The sequence below is a fragment of the Mus musculus genome, chromosome 11 (genome assembly GCF_000001635.26).
Source record: "Mus musculus strain C57BL/6J chromosome 11, GRCm38.p6 C57BL/6J".
Lineage (NCBI taxonomy): Eukaryota > Metazoa > Chordata > Mammalia > Rodentia > Muridae > Mus > Mus musculus.
In genome coordinates this window covers 19,591,727-19,613,354 of record NC_000077.6, presented here as the reverse complement: position 1 = coordinate 19,613,354, position 21,628 = coordinate 19,591,727, and positions in this window count along the sequence as shown.

Here is a 21,628-nt window from a genome sequence, read left to right as displayed (position 1 = left end):
ACAAGATGCAAAGGGATATTTGAAGATGTTAATATTCCCAAGATACAGCTGAGCAAATATTCTATTCACTACAATGGACAGTTTGAATTACTTAAAAGTAGCTGGCTTTTATGGTCAATTGGATATTGCTGCGTTACTGGTAATAAACGGTAAATCTTAGCATAGCACCCTTCAGATCAGCTGGGATGATACTTTAAGGAAAAGAGAAAATGTAAGAATTTATACAGCATGCCAATTTCATTGTAAGTGTTATTAATAAATTAGCAAGGAAGGGGGAGCCAAGCGATGAATTGCTGGAACTCATTAAATTTGGGATGACTTTCTCTGTACTTGTGCCAAGTATTTTGAAGGTGGAGTGCGTGGAGGACACACTAACATCCCAAGCCAAGGCAGGAAAGGGAAAATCTGCCAGTGGGACAACATGGCTGGCTGTGGCTGTTGTCCAGGAATTATAATCCTCCTTGAAGACTAACTAAAAATGAACTTGACCCATTTCCTGGAACGTTTGCTTTGTATCTTTGTAGCTAAGTGGAGAATGAGTGCCCGGGTTGTTATTACTTGTGGGACTTTGTGCACATTAGTATTTTGTATAAGCCTTGATTTTTCCTTCTGTAGTTCAAATAAAGGAGTTGGGTCTTGTGCTGTGGGGTTGACTCAGTTAATATTAAATTGTCAACAATGTGCTCCCCAAAGGTTTACATTATGTTATACATTACATATTACTACATATTAACTATAACATAATCAATACAACAATTGTTACCTTATATATTTATATAGGAACCATCTTGAGTTGCTATGAAAAGAGCAAGGATTATGTGGCTTAAACAAGATTTATTTCTTCCAGTGTTGGAGTCCAGTGTTCAGCAGTGTTTGGAGGGGAAAAGGAAGATTCAAGGTCCCACATCGAGGTATAAGCAGATTTGGCTCATGGTGAAGCATCTTTCCAGCTCTGAAAGGCTGCCATTATTTTAAAAACATACATATAATTTTCAGATGGCTGTCCTCTTGCTATGTCCCTACACAGCAGAGAGAACTAGTTCTTTTCTTATAGAGGTGCCAATCCCAGCATGGGACTCCAGCTTCAGAGTCTTAGAAAACTCAGTACTTTCCAAAGACTTCCTGGTACTTTCACATTGGAGGCTGAGACTCCAGTACATGAATGTAGAAGAGACCTAAATATTCCATAACACAAAAACATACTAAATGATCAAAATAAAATAATAATAGCACAGTTATTATTAGTGAGTAAATATGGTGACTATCTGTGTTGAGATCTGCAATTGAATGAATTAACTTGCGTAATTTTAGAGTAACTGACATATCCCCCCCCCATATCTGAGAGCCATCAGATGGGGTGCTTGGAGTGGCCTTACACTATATTTGAAAACTTAAGATCATGGCAATTTGTTCACTCTTGGTAAAGTGTAAACTGCCCTTCAAAGGATTTAGTGGTCTGAACATCTCGGAAATGTCACTTCAAGTTGGCTTCCAATTTCATCAAAAATAGGAAATCTGACTATAACCCTGGAGCCACCAATTTACTGATAGTCTCTGAACAGGATCATATTAGTTTCAGCTTGAGATTAACTGTGGGTTGAAAGAGAAAATCTGAATGAACATTCTAGAAATATAAGGAATTCTAGTACTAAGACAGCAGAGTTTGTGTCCCATGACCCTTGTCTTAGTTAGGGTTCTACTGATGGTTGTGTTAAAACACCATGACCAAAAACAACTTGGTGGGGGAAGGGTTTATTTTGCTTATACTTCCAGATCGTATTCCGTCCTTGAAGGAAGTCTGGGGAGGAGCTTGGAGATAGGAACTGAAACTCAGGACCACCTGTCCAGGTTTGGCACAGCCTATGGTGGCTTGGGCTCTCCTGCATCAGTCTTAGTCAAGAAAGGGTGCCACAAGCTTGCTCACAGGTCAACCTGGTGAGGTCATTTTCTCAATTGAGGTTTCCTCTTCTGAAATGACTCTTGCTTGTGTCAAATTGACATAAAACCAGCCAGCACAACTCTGATGGAGAATAAAACAATTTGATTTGTTTGATCCATGCTAGATGGGCTGTTTTAAAAGCCAGCGACAGGACGACAGGACAGGGGATGTTTCTCCTCACAACAGTGAGTGTCATTGAACGAATGTATGAATGTTGGAGGACTCCCATCTAGATCTGGATAGGAGAAACCAACGCTCTTTCTTTCAGCAGTGTTTGAAGGAGAAAAGGAAGCTTCAAGATCCCACACGGAGGAACGTTAGCCTAAAAGGATGATGGGAACTAAGGATCTGGCCTCTCTATAGCCTTCGGAATTGTCAGTAATTCAAGCTCCATTTCCCTATTGGTGGTTCCTGGGGGAGGTTGGGGAGGGACGTCTTTACCTGCTGAGAAAGTTTAATGTCAAGTGCAGAGTGATTTCTTTACCTCCAGGCTTCCTCTCTCCGACTTCGAGGTGGCGGCTGTTTTTCTGTCAGACACAAGCTTCACTTAATGACTGCGTAGTTTATTACCCAGTAGGTCATATCCTGTATATTTTAAGAACAAACACCTCAGAGACTGTGACTTGGTGGAAGGAGATGACATGTGTCACCGCTGTTATTTTCACCAGAGCCTAGTGGAAAAACTAATTACCTTTTCATCTGGGCAAATGCAGAGGTCAGTTTACCACCAGTATATCACTGCATGGCAGGGAACAGGGGTAATTAGGTGGGATGTGTAACCTGGATATTCCGTGGATCTCATTACATCTTATTTAGAAAGGCTATAATTTGATTGGTGGAAAATTAAGGCATCTTCTCATGGGTCATTTTATCTTTCTGCAATAATAATTCTTGGCTTGATTAAAAATTGATCCAGTGTCTTGAAGTGAATTTATTATTGCTGCAATCTATCACCCCGGACAGATAATCTGGTTCCCATCTTTATCTGATTTGAAAAATCTGTCACTTATTATGTGTTGTGTTTTTTTTTTTCAATCATTTAAATTGATAGCATTCTAGGAAGGCATTTACAACCTCAGGTTTCTTGGAGAAACACAGAGCACCAGAGAGCATCCTTTTATGGTAAAGGACTGGATAATCTGTCAATTTTAATAAATCGATTTTGAATTGGTCTACAGCAACATTTTCACTATTAAAACTAATCAGGTCTCATTTTGAAGAGAGAGAATGATTGGGAGATAGTGGGAAGGATTTTGATTTTTTTTAAAAAAAATAGATGCCAAAGCTACAAGACTTCCCTCTGAACTCAAAAAGCCAACCAAAATATATTTAATGACCCTTACACACCAGTCCATAGGCTGGAAAAACATTTGAGTTAATTTGGGATTTCACGGAAGCATAATAGATTTAATTCTCCCCATTTCTATGCCCTCTCAGTGCACAGTACCAGTCCAGACAGCCCTTATGAAGCTTGCAAACATCTAATGCATGTGACTTCCCTTAATCATAGCTGCCTCCTTCTGGTTAGGTGTTCTAGATTCATTCTGTGCAGTAACTTCCTCAGGCACCACTCCAGTGCTTATGGGGAGGGCGAGAAGGGGCAGGGAATCTCCCGAGGTCTTGCTGGTGGTGGGTGTCATCTCCAGCTAGAGTCTTGTGTTCTCGCTCCAGAGTATGTTCAGCACCATAACTACTGCCTTGCTTTAGCGTGATCTATCAGAGGACACCTAGGAAGAAGTGCAAAGCCAGCAACCTCAACAAAGCAGCTAATAAATATTCATTAAGGCTTGATGTAATTGAGCCATCTTCTTGGGCACTTGTGATATATATATATATATAAGAATGCGACAAGAGATTTTTTAAAAAAATAAATAAGATGTAAACAAAGAAAATTAAATATCAGAAATGATAAAAGATATCAGCCCAGCGCCATCCTACAAGACACATTTATTCAAAACTGATAATAGATGGTTGGGGACCCATGGACTAGGAGCAGACTCAGCGACTGGTTCATCTGTGCACTCCCTTGCAAAATACAGTTTTAGCAAGAGCCCTGCTAAGCTGGCCTATCTGGAAGGTCATGTTGCATATCTGGCCACTGTGACATCACATGTACTATATCAGCCAATTGCTTCACAAGTGGTATCTGATCAACCTTGGCCTGTTTTCACAAGTATCCTATCAGGCAAATTGAACCAGGTATCCCCCCTTCCCCTTATGGTTCCTCTTAGTCATCTCCCATGACCCCTCTCTCTGCGTTTTGGGTATATAATCCACTCTTCCATGGTGTACTCTGAATAGAGCCCTATTTTCCATGGAGACTTTTTTTTTTTTTTTTTTGCCTTTTGTTTCAAGTGATGTGTGGTGGTTTTTTCCCCCCCCCTCCCCATTTTATCTTGGATAGTGCAGAAAGATAGTAAATATCTGGAGGGAGGAGAGAAGAGAAATGGCTTTCAGGGTGGGAACAATGGTATTAAAATTCAGGGACCTGGGAAGGAGTCAGAGGGTTTGGGAAACAGATACTTTTAGCAGAGATAATGGACCGGCAGGGTGGAAAGAGGTCAGTATATCATTTCTGGACAGACATGGGAATTTAGTTACAAAATAAGGGAAGTTTATTATAGGCTGGCAGCTGTGGGATGTGAAGAGGGTGAGCAAAGCAGACCTTAGGGCACTGAGCTGGCTGGTCCAGGTCAAGTTGTAGAGTAGACTGCTGATGGTGGGACTGACCACTGACCACCTGGCATGGCAAAGTCCTCAGCCCTGTGGAAAGGTGGACAGGAAATCTTCAGAGGCAGGAAATGGAAACTGCCATCATTGTTCTTACATGGTGGCTTGGGAAACCGGAGTCCTATCGTCTCCCGCAGTTTGCTCTGGATCTATCTCATCTGTCTCTTCTCTGCTCCCTCCCTTCAGCTTTGATGCTTCTGTTTCCTGTTTGTGCAGCTTGATTGTAGTCTGTTGAGTTGGCATTCATTTTCTGGTTTCTTCCTTGGCTGGCTTTCCCACCAGAGCCTGATTCCATGTGTTACTCTCGTTCCTCTATGACTGATAAGGTACCACCCAAGGGGTCTTCATTGCAGTGGACCCCCAATCCTCTTACCAGCTTTACCAGCCAAGGGACTGTGAGGAGGTATTTAGTATGGATGTAGACCATAGATGTGCCCACTATTTATTTATTTATTTATTTATCCATTCATTTAATGTATATGAGTGCTCTATCTGTATGTACACCTACATGCCAGAAGAGGGCATCAGAATGCATTGTAGATGGTTGGAAACCATGCTGTTGCTAGGTGTTGCACTCTGGAAGAGCAGCTGGTGCTCTTAACCACTGAACAACTCTCTAGCCCCAACCACTCACTCTGCATTTAGGAGAAAGACAGCTACTACCAATAGAAATGGCTTCTTGAGGCTGTGGTGGCACACTCTTGATTGTTCAAGGCTATATTACAAGTTCAAGGGCATTCCAGGTTACAAAGTAAGTCACTTTTCCAATAAAGTAACAGACTAATTAAAAGAAAAAAGGAGGGTCTGGAGAGATGGGCCCCTATACTTGTTGCTCTTACAGAGGACCCAGGTTTGTTTCCTAGGACCCAGGGAGGCTCACAACCCTGTGTAACTCCAGTTCCGGGAGATGCAGTGCCCTCTTCTGGCCTCTGTGAACACCAGGTATGTGTGTGGTACATGGACACACACGCAGACAAAACATCCACACATTTCAAATAAAGATAAATCTAAAAGAAAAACTAAAAGAAAAGAGAAGTTTTGCTTAATTAAAAAGTTGGGTTACTTTCAGAATCTTAGATACATAGAGCTGCATAATACATTTTCACCTGACTTACAGTTTTTATTTAAAAAAGAAACTGAAAGATAGACTTCATTATTCAATTAACAAATCATTACTGAGAACCTAAGATTTCCATCAATACGAATTCTAAATTCTATACCTTTTGTTTCTAGAGAATAAAAAAGTATAACTAACCCCTTTTTAGTATTTAAAAACTAGGAGTTGAATAGAAATTTCTAGATATGCTGTGTTTTTACATATACTCACTCAATTCTGAGGCTAACTCTGTTGGTGGGGCATCTGCCTGGAGTCCCACCAGTCTAGATACATGGAGTTTGAGGACCAAACCAGGCCTTCGGGCCCTCATGCCTCTCTTCCAATCATGGTACAGCTCTCACTAGCTCTCATCCAATCGCGGTACAGCTCTCACCATACGAGACTCTCTTAGATGGGTGTGTGGGTTCCAGAGGCCCACACTGAGACGGTGGTGGGACCATGCCATCACGCTAGTGAGTTGGGGAGTAGACAGGAACAGTGTAAGGTTCTGCGTAGGGCACCACCAAGTTCTAGGATGTCTAAGGTGTGGTCAGTTTCCTTGGTTGGGTTAAGCCCATGGAAGGCCTTTAATAACAGTAGTGAAGAGGGCGCAGGAAGAGACAGAGGTACATTGCTGCTGAGTATGTGGGGATCTGGGACTCCAAGACAGCGAAACCATCTCTGCCCTCATTGTCTAGTCACACTTACCTCCCAAGCTGCTGTTAAGTACCAGCTAAAGCCCAGAAATGAGCTTAGATGGATTCTGTCCTGTCCAGTGCACACAGGCAGACAAGACCCCCTGGAAGCTCTGCTTTGCGTCCTGCTGTGTCCATTAACTAGTTACACTGTAATTACTTTGTCTTAGCCTTGTGATCATTCCTGGTACAGGCTGTAGTCACTGTTTCTCAGTCCTGTGATCTCCCCCAGTTGATGAGCAGATCTCCTAAGAGGGCATTCATATCACAATGGATGGTATTTGGAACTGGGTGCCAGAGCCCCGACAAGCCCAGCATTACCTAACCTCCTCATCCCCAGCTACCTGCTGCCTCGTTTCATTCGTTTCTGACTCTCGGTTAAGAAACTGAAATTGTATAGAAAGAGTTTTGAGAAACTGCATGACATCCTGTTAATATGCTGGCAGTAAGGCCTTCCCCTAAGTCTGCTGTTTTAGGCAATCCAAAGTTCTTCTCACAAAGTATTATTTGGGTTTATTACCCATGTTGTATAGGTTGGAGAGTGTTTCTACTTCCCTTTCATAATGGGGCAGCTGGTGCTTACCGATTGCATAATGGCGGATCAGGAAAAGCCAGTCTTACCTGATACCCTGTCCAAAAATAACCAATTCCTCTCCCCAATTTTCATTTGTATTTTTGAAACTTAGGTTTTAATTGGGTGGGCCAGGGCAGTAAGAGAGGCTGACTCTTGTGCCCCCATGTTAGTTTCTTAATAAAGTTGAAAAATGAGGACAATGACAACAGATCACCTTTAAGTAGAAACTACACATATAGCAGTCTTGTGTAGTTTCTACTATTTCAATGGAATCCATTAGCAACCAATATGAACCCCAGGTAACCTAAGGTCTCCTAACATGCCAATCATTAAGGAGACAGAAAGGAATTACTTATACTTGAAAGAAAGCCTTTTGCAAAACAAAGAGTGCGCACCTTTTTTTTTTTTCAGGGGAGCCCAGCAGTTCCACGTGACAGCAGCGAGATTATAAATGGCTCTATTCCTACAGCAGCCCCGGAGAAAGAAGGAGAGAAAATTGTGCAAGCTACTTAATGAGGTGTGTGTGTAAGAGGGATGGTTGGCAATTTGTCTTTAACAATCTTGTTATATGGCAAGAGGCTCTAAGGGGAAAAGAGAAAGAAGGAGACCAGGAGTCAATGTTCTATTTTCTAGCAATCCTCAAGAGAAAGGAGCTGGAGACCAAGAGATTCACTGAGCAAATGTTTTCTCTCTGGCAGCAAATGTGGTGCAGTGCTGGAAGGGACGCTAGGCAATGTGAGCAGAGGAAGGATATAAATCTGGATTTAACCAAGGTTTCACCTCGGCGGTAATAGAGTTAGAGGGTGAAGGGTTGCATCGTGTTCAGTCTTCTCTGGAATCATTTCCTAGATGACGGGAGAATATTTTCCCTGCACGTATGGACGATCAAATGAATGGAAAGAAATACTCATTGCTATCTGATTGACTGATAGCAAGGTGGGCATCTGGAAGACTACTCAAGTACCCAGTGAGCTTTGTGTAAGAACAAATTATTTTATTTTATTTTTTTGAAACAGGGTCTCTCCATGTAGACCTGACTGTCCTGGTACTTGCTAGACCAGGCTAGCCTCAAACTCACTAAGATCCTCCTGTCTCTGACTCTGGAATTCTGTGAACCACGTTTAACGACAGCATCGAGTGGCTTACTTGTGGTGACTTTCTCATAAAATGGACAAGTATTGAATTGGTCTTTTTTTTGGAAGGGGAGCCTCTTTCTACAGGGACCCTGGTCTTAGGGACACGTCTTAGGGACATGTTGAAGGCCAGTCAGCTCCAGAGCCTCCATGTTGCATTTCTCCTCTGCGTCTTCAGCTGCAGTAACGTCCATCAGGGTTTAAGCAAGCACTAATGTAGCTAACTCAGAATATACATGTAAGCTAAGCACTACCTGCTCTGGGCATGGCGGGGCTCAAGAAGAAGCTTATCCTGGCCCATGCTCGTCCAATGCATGCAAGGCAGCCAGTGGCATCAGTGAAGCAGTCCAGAGAGTCCCTCCCTGGTTTCACAACCATCTTTGTTCTTCTGGGCTGTGAACTCTCAATGGCAATATGTTTCATCAAAGCTTAGATGCTCATGTGTTAGAAAAGGAACTGTTATACCGCTCACATGAAGGAAATACATCCATGGTGAGTGTCTAACAGAACAGCCTGTGTCAAGTCAGGATACACACAGAGGAAAAGATTAAGGAAAACTCTCCGGAAAGACCAGCAAAGTAATCTATAGGCCTCAAAAGTGGGTTTCTAAAGGCAAGAAAGGACAAAGATCTCGGAACCTGAGTCATAGGCAGGTGCAGACTTGCCTAGGCCCTAGGGCTGAATTCACATTTTTGGTGGGGGCTAACACTCCTGGAGGAGAGAGATTTCAAGTGGTCTCAGGTTACTCGAACCATCAGAGACAAAGGCAAATGCCCTCTGGAAGAATTCGTGCTCAAACCTAGTGACTGGAAGACTCCTTTGCTCACCTAAGCCTGATTTTAGGGACCCTGAAACTGAGAACAGTTCAGCTCAGAGCTGATGATGGACACTAACAATCTCAGCCAGCGTGCTCACGTGCTTTGATGTGATTCCTCTTCTCTTACTTGGCTCTGGACAGGGGGACTTTTCTCAATCCTTTGCCATGAGCTGATGAAAGCATTTCAGGAATTTTCCGGTTTTCCTTTCTAACTGATTTGTAGAAACAAACTTTAAATGTATACTCAGTTCAAAGAAAGTTCTGTAGCCTTAAGTAGTTATCCCTGAAAGACTTAAGTATAAGGAATAAGCTGACTACACTGAACCCAATTCTAACCAACTAGAGCAGATAAAAAGCTGCACTGAAAGTCCAGGGTTTAACATGTCTTTTCAGCAGGACCTGGACTTGCTTGTGATGTTGACCTATTTTCCGCATTCTAGACTCAACCTTGAGCCAGATGTATCGTTTCTGCATCTCCAGGCTGGGATCTCCACCTCCACTGTCAGTCTCATTAGAAAATGGCCTTCTGTTTTCTCCTTCCATCAGGCTTCAGACTCTCATGAACTGGTGTGCTTATATGCCTTCTTCCCACAGGGAGGTACGTTTGATACCCCAAGCCATAGGGATGGAGAAGGAAGTAAGGTCAGAATAAGGTGGCTTGATGCTGGAAGAAGCTGATGCTCACATCTACCTGTGCCTGTCCTGGTCAGTGCTTAGCCCATATGCAGAGGACTCACAGTAAGTAGGAATTCAGAATGCAAATTAAATTTCATGACAGCTATTCGAGAGATCTGACAAGTGCCACAGAAGGTAAAAACTAAGAGTTAGAATGGGGAGGAGCCTGGGTTGGAAGACCTGGGGTTGCTTCACAAATAAATGAGGTAAGAATGGTAAGAAGCAGAGAGCAACCAGCAAAACCAGTGGTAAGCTAGGGAATGCTGTTGCCTGCTTGTGGGGTGTACTGTGGATTCTTCAGTGGGTGCTCAGCTGCTGTCTTTATCTCTGGCCATAGGGCAAGCAGTCTAATTAATACAAGAACTTGCCCAGAGTGATGAAAGTCTCCGTGGGTCCTATCTCTGAGTCTATCTCAAACCATCTATGTAGTTTGAGGGAAGTGTACCTTTCTCCTGGCTTCTGATATCTCATCTCACTCTATCTCCCAAGGGTGTTTCCAGAGCCCTGGCATGTTTGTTTTGAAAGACGAAAGCCATTTTACCAGTGTAAATCATTACCTTCTGCATTCAGACTAGTTCTTTTTAAGCTTGCACCTTTTCTATTTCACCGTACATTTTGATTAGAGCTATTTTGCAGGCCATGAAAATGAATAATGAGTTTATTCGAGTTACTAGAACTGTGAAGATAGGGTCTAGAACTGATCTATACTTAACTAACTTTATCCAGGGTCGGTTCATCTAAATCGGGAGCATGGATTATTCCTAGGCTACAATATTCCCTGCCCCTCCTCTTCCTTTCCCATACTCATTCCTGTTCTCTCTTTTCATACTTGACTTGGACACCTCAGTTAGTATGCAAGGAAAATAGAATTAAAGGGAACTTAGAGTCACTTTTTATTATTGCTGGACAATTTGTTATAAAAGCTGAGAATGCAAGGCCAGAACACTGCTGCGGCTATGAAGGGCCCTGCAGGACAGCTGCTCACCATCACACTTCATGATCACTAGCATGAGCAGAAATTATCATTGTGCGATGGCTGCGCATGCAGATAGGCTAGTGGGGAGTTTTGATTGGTGGGATAGGAAATGACCTTTCATGGTACACTCACATGCACACGCCTATCACCTACCAGCAGTGCCAGCACAACAGACCCTTATACGACAAAACCAGGTTCATTCCCTGACTCTTGAGAATCTTGATTTGCGATTCTTATTGGACTGGACTCAAGATTTCAGAGTTTTGGCTTCTTTGTCTTTTTTCCCTTAGGATGTAGTCTTTGGAGAAAGTACAGAGGTTTATTTAAAGTGCTTATTTCAACTACAGCTTATCCAGGCATAGACTACTGAGGGCATAATAACTAGGTTTCCTTTACCAAGACTGTCACAATTGAGGAAATCCTTGAGTGGACACGTCTCCATAGCAATTGTTCAAATACAGAAACTTCCTGGTGAAATCCCTCCCGCTAAGGCAAGGAGCTCTTAACTGCCCCCATCTGTTTTCCTGGGGACCCCTTGATCCCCCCATTCCTCACAGCCATCTCTTATCTTCTGTTCTGGAAAGGAAGGAAACTGATCTTGGGGAGGCGTGTTCTTGCGCATCCCATCCCCCACCCACTCTAATATGACTCTATGTAGATATTAGGGGACCTGTTTTTGGTTCTGTCACTTGGAATTTCTCCATTAATGGAGTCTCTGAAGACATCTTAGGAATGAATAATATCTTTCATCTCATTGGAATATGTATGGGATTCCCATCAAACCTGTCCTCGTGTGACTCCGAGTAGACAGGCGGCGAGGTTTCCTCTTTCAAGTCTCTGTCAAGAATAAACACTTAGTTCTCAGTAGTGCCAGATGAAAACCTGATAGTGGACGCTTTGCTCTGAAAGCAGAATGTGGCCCAGCTGTTCTGTGGTTTATGAATTTTTTAGCAAGGCTGGGGTTGGCAGCGAAGCCAGCGTTGGCTGAGTTGGGGCGTACGCTGGGGGTTTGATTACTTCAAGCAGGGGACGGAGAAACTTGGCGGTGCTTTCTGGGTTTCCCCGGGGAGGTTTTGTTCAAAGCCAAGCTCAGAAAATGGAAAATAAAAGAAGCCAACTGAGTTCAGAAGCTTGAGGCTAGACCAGTCCCATACCAAGCCTGTTCTATACCCGCTGAGAATTAGACCAATCGCAGCAGCAATAGTACTGTAAATTCTGTGGACTCAGAGTTGATCTGAGGCCAGTTCAAGACTGGGCTCCTGTTGTGTCTGGCTGCTCTGAACCTGTCCTCAAAGGGCAGTCCCTCTGGGGCCCTGCTTGGCAGAGGTGATTTTCTATGTGAGTCCTCATTGATTTTGCTTGGACCCAGTGGGAAATGACAGTTGACAGAAAGTAGCATTACCCAGAACGTCTTTAGCTCAAGCATTTTCTTCTCTCCACATCACCTCCTTCCCATGCTTCTGAGGGCCAGAGGTTGACTCTCTAAACATTGTTTCAATTTCTTCAGTCTAGTGGTTTCCCATTGGGGCAAAGGAAAAATACTCCCCCCCCCCCCCCCCCGACTCCCTGCTAGAGGCCAGAGGACACTTTCTGGTGCAGGGGAGCCAGGTTAGGAGTTTGGAATCTATAGAAATTCATTCCTTCAGGGATTCTGGCCCTGGGGAGCCAGAGAGATAGCTCAGTGGTTAGGCGTACTTGTTGCTCTTACCAAAGACCTGGGTTCAATTCCCATCACTCTTATGGTGAGTGATTCACAGTCACCCATAACTCCAGTGACCTTTGAGGGCACCAAGCATGCATGCATGTATATATACACATGCAGAAGAAATGCTAAACCAAAAAATAGGATATATAAACTTAAGAACAAAATTAAATTAAAAAAAAAATCTAAGCCCTTTTCCTCAGTCTAAAAATTTTAAAAATAAAATACCTTTCCCTTAATCTAGTGGTAAAGAGGGGAATGAAATGACCCCTTTGATTTTGTAGATATTGCAAATGGGCCACCCCATTAGATGACTGCCACTGAGTCTACCTGACTCAGCACCAGAGGTCTCCATTGTGATCTAGAATTCATTACAAAGTAAATGAATTAGGATATCAGGCTCAGATGGTGACTTTAAATCCACCCAGGTATATCCGAAGGTCAGCTTTGGTTACCGTGCTCTGGCACGTTGGTCTACACCTCTCCTATAAGTTAGGAATTACAGTCATTTTGTGCAGGGAGGTATAGGTGCCAGTTCTCAGCTCGAGTGGCTCTATGGCCTAGGTGGTCAGGAGAGCCTTGCTGAGGGGCTAATGTTTGAACTCAGCTATGAAGGAGTGAGGGGCAGTGTTGGAGGGGAAGAAGACTGGGGCATCGAGGCGAGGCTAGCTTCCGAAGGTCAGTGCATAGCAGAGGGAGGGAAGGCATAATGCCTGCTGTCTAGGTCTGATTTCACTGCCTTGGATACAATCACAGCCTTCCTTTTAGCTCTTCTTCAGTGGGGAGAAACTCCCATTTGGTTAAAAATAACCTGAATCTCATGATTATTTAGTGAATTGGCAGGAAATTAGACCTAAGTTTTAGTTTAATTAATCCAAGTAAGGTTTCACAGGTTCTGGCATTATAGCATTTATAAAGGCAAGACCAGAAATTGAGAAAGGGGGGAAATAGTGGTGTGGGTGGGGAAAGGGGCCTGTGGCCTCATATTTGTTTGTCTTTGACCTGTGCGTGAAAGAAGCCTGGGGCAGGAGCCCACGGCCAGGTCACAGTTATGCTTCTGAAGGTGGCCAGTGGCACCAAGGTGATCCAAATGCCATTGCTTTGTCCTATGCCTAATTAGGTAAGCAGGGCACTTGCAAGGAGATTATTTCATTTATTAGGTTGGAATGAAACCTGTGGGGATTGGGAAGATGTGATCTTAAATTAACATACTTCCCGAAGCACCTGCGATGTGGTGTTATCAGAATTCATTAAACAGCCTGAAATCGCAACACTGTCAGGCTGGCTTTACCAGATGCCCGAGAGCCAGCGAGCCAGCCTTATGTCTCCAAACACTGGAGCTGTGTCTGTCTCCGAGCTCCCCACATCCTGATGGATCTCACTGTGGAGCCTTTGAAGCTTCTGTGGATGCCGTGCGAAACTCTATGGGGATGCATATGAACAAGTAAACCAGTGTTGCTCAAATGTTAATACTTTTCTAAGTGTTGCCTGGGATGCCGGCAATTTTCTGAAGGAGTTGACAGAAAGCCTCTGAGAGCTGGCTTTGTTTCTCTCTCCTCTGAGGCTTCCATCAGTTTTAAGATATGTGGTAGAACAATAAAATTCTATCTTTTAAAGTCCCCTTATTTCCGTCTGCTTGTGAAAGGCACCATTACTCAGTTGATATCACGCATCGAAACAGACAGAAAAATGTGTGTGCCTGCACATTTTACACACACACACACACACACACACACACACACACACACACAGAGAGAGAGAGAGAGAGAGAGAGAGAGAGAGAGAGAGAGAGAGAAAGGAGAATGAAAAGGAGGAAGTGAGAGGGAGGGAGAGTGAGTGTGTCAGCCTGTGTGCCTTGTGGTTGTTATGCCCGCTTCCCCGTTTTGTTTTTGTTTTTGTTTTTGTTTTTGTCTATAGCCCTGATGCATGCACAAGACTTCCCTTTGTTTACATTGCTGTGGCTGACTTTTTGGCTGACTTTTAGGCTGACTCTTAAGAATCCCTTTTCCGAGTAACCCTCCTGGGGAATTCACTGGTCTCTTCCTCTTCATCTCAGCAAGGTCCACACAGTAAGGCAGCTGCTTTGATTCCTTGAGGGTTTAGACCCTTACCTACTATGATGGTTTAAAGGAGAGTGTCCCAACCTCCAGGCTCTATCCCCTATTGGTGGAACTGTTTGGGAAGGATTAGGCACTATGGCTTTGTTGGAAGCGGTATGTTACTGGCAAGGGGTATGTGGGCTAGGGTTTTTGTTTGTTTGTTTGTTTTTGTTTTGTTTTGTTTTGTTTTGTTTTTTTGGTTTAATGGTAACTTGGTACAAGTTAGAGGCATTGAGAGAGGGGACCTCAGTTGAGAAAATGACCTCACCAGATTGGCCATGGGCAAGCCTGTGATACAATTTCTTGATTGATGTTTAAAGAGAGTGGACTCACCTCCCAGGCCACAGGTGGTCCTGAATTTTAAAAAGATAGCAGGTTGGGCAAGCTACGAGGAGCAAACCAGTAAGCAGTGTCCCTGTTCCTCCATGGCTTCTGCTTCAGTCCCCATCTCTTTTGAGTTTCTGACCTGATTTCTCTTCATGAAGGACTGTGATTCATGTAAACTGAACTAAATGCTCTCCTCCCTGTGTTTTATCATAGAAATAGAAAGCAATCAATACAGAAGTTGGTATCAGAGACTAGGCTATTGCTGTAACAGTCCTGTCAATGTGAGTTTCAGAGGAATATGGAAGACTTTTGGACTTTGGACTAGAGAATCAGTTGAATACTGAAAGCAGGGCTAAGGAAAGAGCCTAGTAGGAGATTGGAAGACGGTAGTGTTAAGAGCAGTGTGCACTGCAGAGGCCTGGCTCAAGAGGGTCCAGAGGGAATGGAAGCAAGGACTCAGGAGCAGCTGGGCTAGAAGCCATTCTTGTGATATATTGGCAAAGAATGTGGCTGCTTTCTGTCCTTGTCCTAAGAATTTGAGGCTAACTTGAAAAGTAAAGGACTAATATCCTTGGCAGAGGAGAGTTCAAGAGCCCAATATCAATTCTCTCACGTGGTTATTTAGTCTTATGCAGACAAACACAAACTGTACAGTTTTGAAGAGAAAAAGCACGAAGTCATTTAATGTTTAATCCCTGACCTGTGCTCAAAGAAATAAGGATTTGAAGGAAAAAAATTAAAAAAAAAAAAAAAAACAACCTAGGCAAATCTGTTCTGGAATAAAGAGTAGAATGCTCTCAGGGCAAGATCCCTGTGCCCCCACTCCCAGCTAACATTCCAATTCCTGAAAGGAAAAGGCCTAAGGAATTACCAACAGCTGGCACAAGTGTGCTTCAAGAAGGGGCGGGTACAGAGCTCACTCCAATCAGGCAGGTAAATCTGGCAATGTGATCGTTGTAGTTCTGGCTTTGGAGTCATGAAAGGCACATGAGTAATGGGCTTATGCACTCTCCCTCTATACCTGAGGAGAGCTGCTGAGGATAGGTAATGTGTGGCAGGGCAGCTCCTACAGGAAGGGCTAGAGAGGATGGGAGGGAGTTGTACAAAGCGATAAAAGTGAAACCCGGATTGCATTGGAAACCCCAAATGTCAGAGATGCCAGAGTTATATCTGCCAGAAGAACTGGAGGTAGGGAGTGGAGCCAGTCTAAAAGAGAATTCTACCCTCCAGGTAGAAACACTGGAGGGGCTGAGCCATCTAAGCCCCTTGACATTGGACATGGAGCTAGTTACAAGATTTGAAATCAGCGCTGCTGTGTTTTGGTCTTGCTTTGGTCCAGCATTTCCTCACATTGCCCCGAGTCCCCCCTTTTGAGATGGTTGATCCTGTGCCATTGTATGTTGGAAGTATGTAATTTGCTTTTTGCATTTGCAGAGAGTTGTAACTAAGAGATTGATTTGAGTCTCAGAGGAGACTCTGGACCTTTAAGCAGCGTTGAGACAGACAGACTATGGGGACAGTTGAAGTTGGACTAAATGCATTTTGCATTGTGATATGGTTACGAGCCTGTGAGGGAGTGCACTGTGATGCTCATAATGACAATGACTCCCACGGGCTGATATGCTCGGATATTTGGTCCTAAGCTGATATAATGGTTGGGAAGGATTAAGGAGGTTGGTTTTGTTGGAAAAGATGTGCTGTTGTGGGTGGGGCTTTGCGGGTTTCTTCCCCATTGTTCTCTTTGCCTTCTGCTTGTGAGCTCTCAGCTGTTCCCACTACTGTGCCTTTGCTCTGCCATCATGGGCTCTAACCCTCTGGAGCTGTAAACCTACTTAAAGGCTTTCTTTTAAAGTTGTCTTGGTCATGGTGTTTTATCACAGCAATAGAAAAGTAACCAAGACACATACTGTGTCTTGTTCCTATTTATAATCCTAGCTTTGAGTGGGGACAGTCTTTAAGCACATACTCTATGAGGGTTGAGCTATGTTTTTCAAATATAAGCAGTAGAAAGAGGGTGGCAGGCAGGAATGAGAAAGGAACATGCCAAGATTGGTCATTGTCCAACCAGGATCAGGACAGGGTTCCTGCCAAGCTCCTTGGCTCTTTCTCTCTATAATACTGCTAAAAAAATATTGAAGATCCTAGCATACAGAAAGCCTTTTAGGGACTATTGTTTTGCTAATTCATTGGCCCATATAATATTTTACCATAAGTTATTTTACTTGCAAAAGATTGAGAAAGACTAATGATGAAAGCACATAGACATTTCCTGTGTGTATTGTCTACCAGATGGCATAATGGTTGGTCATTTGCCCATTATACTTTCCTTTCCATGTGAATTTCCAAGTATTTGATCCAAGGCTCCTTCTCCATAGGAAGTTTCTACAACGAAACCTTGCACCTTGTCCAATTCCTCCTTTCTCTTTCCTCACAATAGCCCAACTCTGGGCACCCCAACTCTCTACCTTTTGTAATGAGCTATCCTGCTTTCTTGTTCCATGGAGTCTGACTTAGTTAGGGTTTTACTGCTGTGAACAGATATCATGACCAAGGCAGCTTTTATAAGGACAATGTTTGGGGCTGGCTTACAGGTTCAGAGGTTCAGCCCATTATTATTAAGGTGGGAGGATGGCAGTGTCCAGGCAAGCATGGTGCAGGAGGAGTGAGGGTTCTACATCTTCATCTGAAGGCCTCTAGAGAAGAATGGCTTCCAGGCAGGTAGAACAGGGTCTTAAAGTCCATGCCCACAATGACAAACCTATTCCAACAAGGCTACTACTCCTGATACTCCCTGGGCCAAGCACATACAAACTATCAAAGAGTCTGTGCCCAAAACTTCTGTTTTCTGAGTGTTCAGATGTTTAACATGAGTTCACCATGCCATAAACATAAGACAATCATGCTTATCTCTTTTCACAACATAACAATTTATTTTATAACAAAAATTCACAAGGTTCAGGTGAGGGTAATTCAATGGCATCAATTAAACAGAAGATCCCACCTACCTTGGTAATCTGGCTGAAGAGAAAGAATGCAGCTTCTTTTATTCTAATCTTAATTACTAATACTAACTTTCCTATCACAGAGCACACACAGTAAGTCCCTCTCAATGAATGTGCATATATATGTGTATGAGGTTTACAGAATGGAGACACATTAACCAGACTATTACAGAGCTCACAGAGTTCCAGAAGAGGGCTGCTAGAAATGCAAATAGAGTCTGTATGGATAAGAGAAGAAACAGCTGTTCCTTTGGTACTCAGGCTGAGGGGGAGTCAGGGTGAGAGTGAAGAGAGAGGCAGCTGTAGAGACTACAGGCAGAACCTGATCGGGCGGACTGGCACATGCAGCGCCACACAAATGAGCAGGTGGACGGGCACACAGCAGTTGAGTAGGCCATACTAACAGCAGGGCACTGAGCTGAGGAAAAGCCACAGGGACAGTTGAAAGTTCTCTGCCCATGTTCTGTGATTTTCAATGGGTGTCACATGACAGGCTGGTGGGGCTATGTCAGTGCAATGGTAGGTATCCACTACTTTATAAAGTTCAGGTGAGAGTGTTTTTTTACCCTTTCCTTGGGTCTAGCCTATCTAATGACTTCTTGGGCTTAGTTTCCCTGATAAGGTTTTATTACATTCATGTGTCCCTACAGTCTCAATTCACCCCCAATCAATTTATAGGGCAGGGTTGTCTCTAGTCCCAGGAGTAACTCATTTATTGGACTGTGTTGCATGGGTGGTTCTGGACAGCTGATGTGTGCCTTCCACCCAGGCACCCAATCATCTTTCACCCTCTCACTGGAGGCAAAGCTATTTATAGAATGATGTCTCTCGGGCAAGATACAGCCTGAAAAAAACAAAAACAAAAACAAAAACAAAACCAAGGAAACAGTTTTGTACAACATGGAGTAACAGAGTAGGATATAGCCTGGTATCCAGTATGGTACTGGGGGCCACCACAGACTGTAACCTCAGTACAATCTTCAAGCTTATTAATGCTATCTGAGAGTCTCTGGTTTCTGTGGCTGGAGTCTAACTATTTAGACTAAAGCAAGTGAAGATCAGAATCATCCATGAGTTTATAATGGAATCGTAGCACTCAAACTTGACTTAGAAATTGTGTCCTTTCCTTTCCTTTCCTTTCCTTTCCTTTCCTTTCCTTTCCTTTCCTTTCCTTTCCTTTCCTTTCCTTTCCTTTCCTTTCCTTTCCTTTCCTTTCCCAGTTATAAAATCTGTGTTTCAAGTATGACAGTCTCACAGCATGGGACGGAGACGGTCTAGAGCTAGAAATGACAGTCTCACAGCGTGGGACGGAGATGGTCTAGAGCTAGACTCATTGCTTTCTCTGGTTCATGCAGACAAAGCAAGCTCTCCTCCCTTTGTTCCTGCGTTTTGGTTCACAGTGAGGCTCCTAACCCCTTACTTCTGTAGGAAAGAAATCTACCCTCAATTAAAAAAAAAAGATAACAAAACATAAGACAACATATAAATGTAAATATTCACTTCTAAAATATGCATATCAATTAAATATACATTTATTTTAAACACATGCGTTAATTATACATGTTACATTAGATCACAATTAAGTCAACAGAAAGTGATGATTTGCATATAATCAAGCTTTCATATTACTCAGTTGTCAATCTTGAATGCCATTTCCTTCAGATGCACTTTCCAGGGAGGCGCATCCGGTCTAGGAACTGAGCCGTGATGAACCTCCTATGTGAGAGTGTGCTCCACTGCTGTGTGCTGCGGTGTACCATTTATTTTTCCTCACTGAGCCCCTGGGATCCCATTTCCAGTCCTTTCGGGAGCTCTGGTGTTCTTAGCCCTCACTTCTAGGAGGAAGAGCTTTTGAAGGATGAGAGAACTTTCCCTTTGCCTGTAGGCAAATGCCTCTGAAGATCTCACTCTGTTTTAAAGGGATTCCTTGCCAGTCAATGGCGGATGTTTACTAGGTTACAAATGCCCCTCCGAGGGGTAGCAATTGTTACAGAGAATGAAGAAGAGAGCCTGTTAATGTTTTTACTGGAAAAAGCTTTAAGACAATTTGTTACCTAACTCACATCCCTCACTTAACCGAAGCCCTGAATCTCTGCCACAGGAAGGCTCCTAACCCTCATGGCCTTGTGGCTTTCTAGCCTCATGAACTAACTCAGGCATGCCCACTCTGCTTACATGAGTCTCCACTCCTGTTTCACGGGTTAAGATAGAACATATACGGAGACAGATGGAGGGTTTGTATATTGGGTTTTCACATTATTCTGATAAAAATATCTGAAAAGAGCAACGCAGAGAGGGAAGCCTTTCTTTTGGCTCACAGTTTCAGGGCCAGCCTGCTAGCTGAGGAGAGCATGCTAGCGAGTGAATGGGGAGTGGGTGGTGGGTGTGGGTGTGGTTACATTGCAGTCAGGGCCAGGGGTGGGGGACGTGGGGGATGGAACCAACTGTAGACTTCTCTTCAGTTAGACCTTTCTGGAAACACTCTCACAGCAGTGTAGTAGTTACTTATTGTTGTGATAAAATACCATGACCAATGGGAGGAAGGAAGGGTTTATTTTGCTTGATCCACTACCTGCTGAAACAATATCAATTGAGGACCAAGAGCTCAATGGTCTGAGCCTATGGGGAACAGTTCTTAGTCAGGTCACCACAAGCAGACATTCAAACATACACAGTTTACAAAGCTGTTGATTTGGAAGCTGTGGATTGACTTTGAGAATATATGGGAATGCCCCCCTTTTGTGAGTTCTGAGTTGAAAGCAGCTAAAGGTCTTTGTCTCTTAGAAATCTTGTGGCTGCTTCATGGGGAGATGGGGAGGAGATCTTAGACTCATCGTTTTATCATCAGACTCTACTTTCCTTGTGCTGGGCTTGGTTCCAAAAGTAATCGATCAATAAGGACAATGTCTTTGTCCCCTTGTCCTTTGGTCTGTGGCATGAAAAATGTTATTTCAGCCAGAGGAATTGTGAGCGCTTAGCATCCCCCTACAGCTGGTCCCTGATACTGTCTGAAGACAGAAAGAAAAGGTTTCTGTCTGATTTCTTTTTTTTTTCCATTTTTATTAAGTATTTAGCTCATTTACATTTCCAATGCTATACCAAAAGTCCCCCATACCCACCCACCCCCACTCCCCTACCCACCCACTCCCCCTTTTTGGCCCTGGCGTTCCCCTGTACTGGGGCATATAAAGTTTGCAAGTCCAATGGCCTCTCTTTGCAGTGATGGCCGACTAGGCCATCTTTTGATACATATGCAGTCTGTCTGATTTCTTGATTAATGAAAGTTAGATATAACCTATTTTATGTAATTTAGTGAGAAATATCCCCCTTCAGCCTGATCACCTCTATGCTTAGATGTAATGCTTTTCATTATCTAGTCATTCTTTAAAAATACTTTCTGAGGAAGAACCAACATGCTACAACACCCAGGAGGTGCTCACTTAATCCTTTGAGCAGAGCTGCCTGTAGCCGGGGCATCATTCTTTTTGCCATATGGAAAATCCACAGGAGAAATGTATTGGCCCTTGAAAATATTTATGGCCCATTTACCATATGCAAGGTAATAAACTCGGCAGTATGATAGATCAGACATAAGTTTTGGCCTCAAGAACTTGTAGTCTGCTGAGAAAAATGAACGTGTTACTTGCTGCCTTGCTGTCTTTCTGGTAAAGTGAGTTGTCTTCATTATTTATTTACATGTTCCTGTCTCCATTGAGCTCCTACTGTGAAGGATATAATAGCAAGTCAGCCAACTATGTTGTCACGTTGGATGTATTGTATAAGCTATCAACAGGAAGCTGGGTCCATGGGCAATGGTGATGTGGGCATTTCTATGCTCCTACCATGCTGTTTTGATTACTATA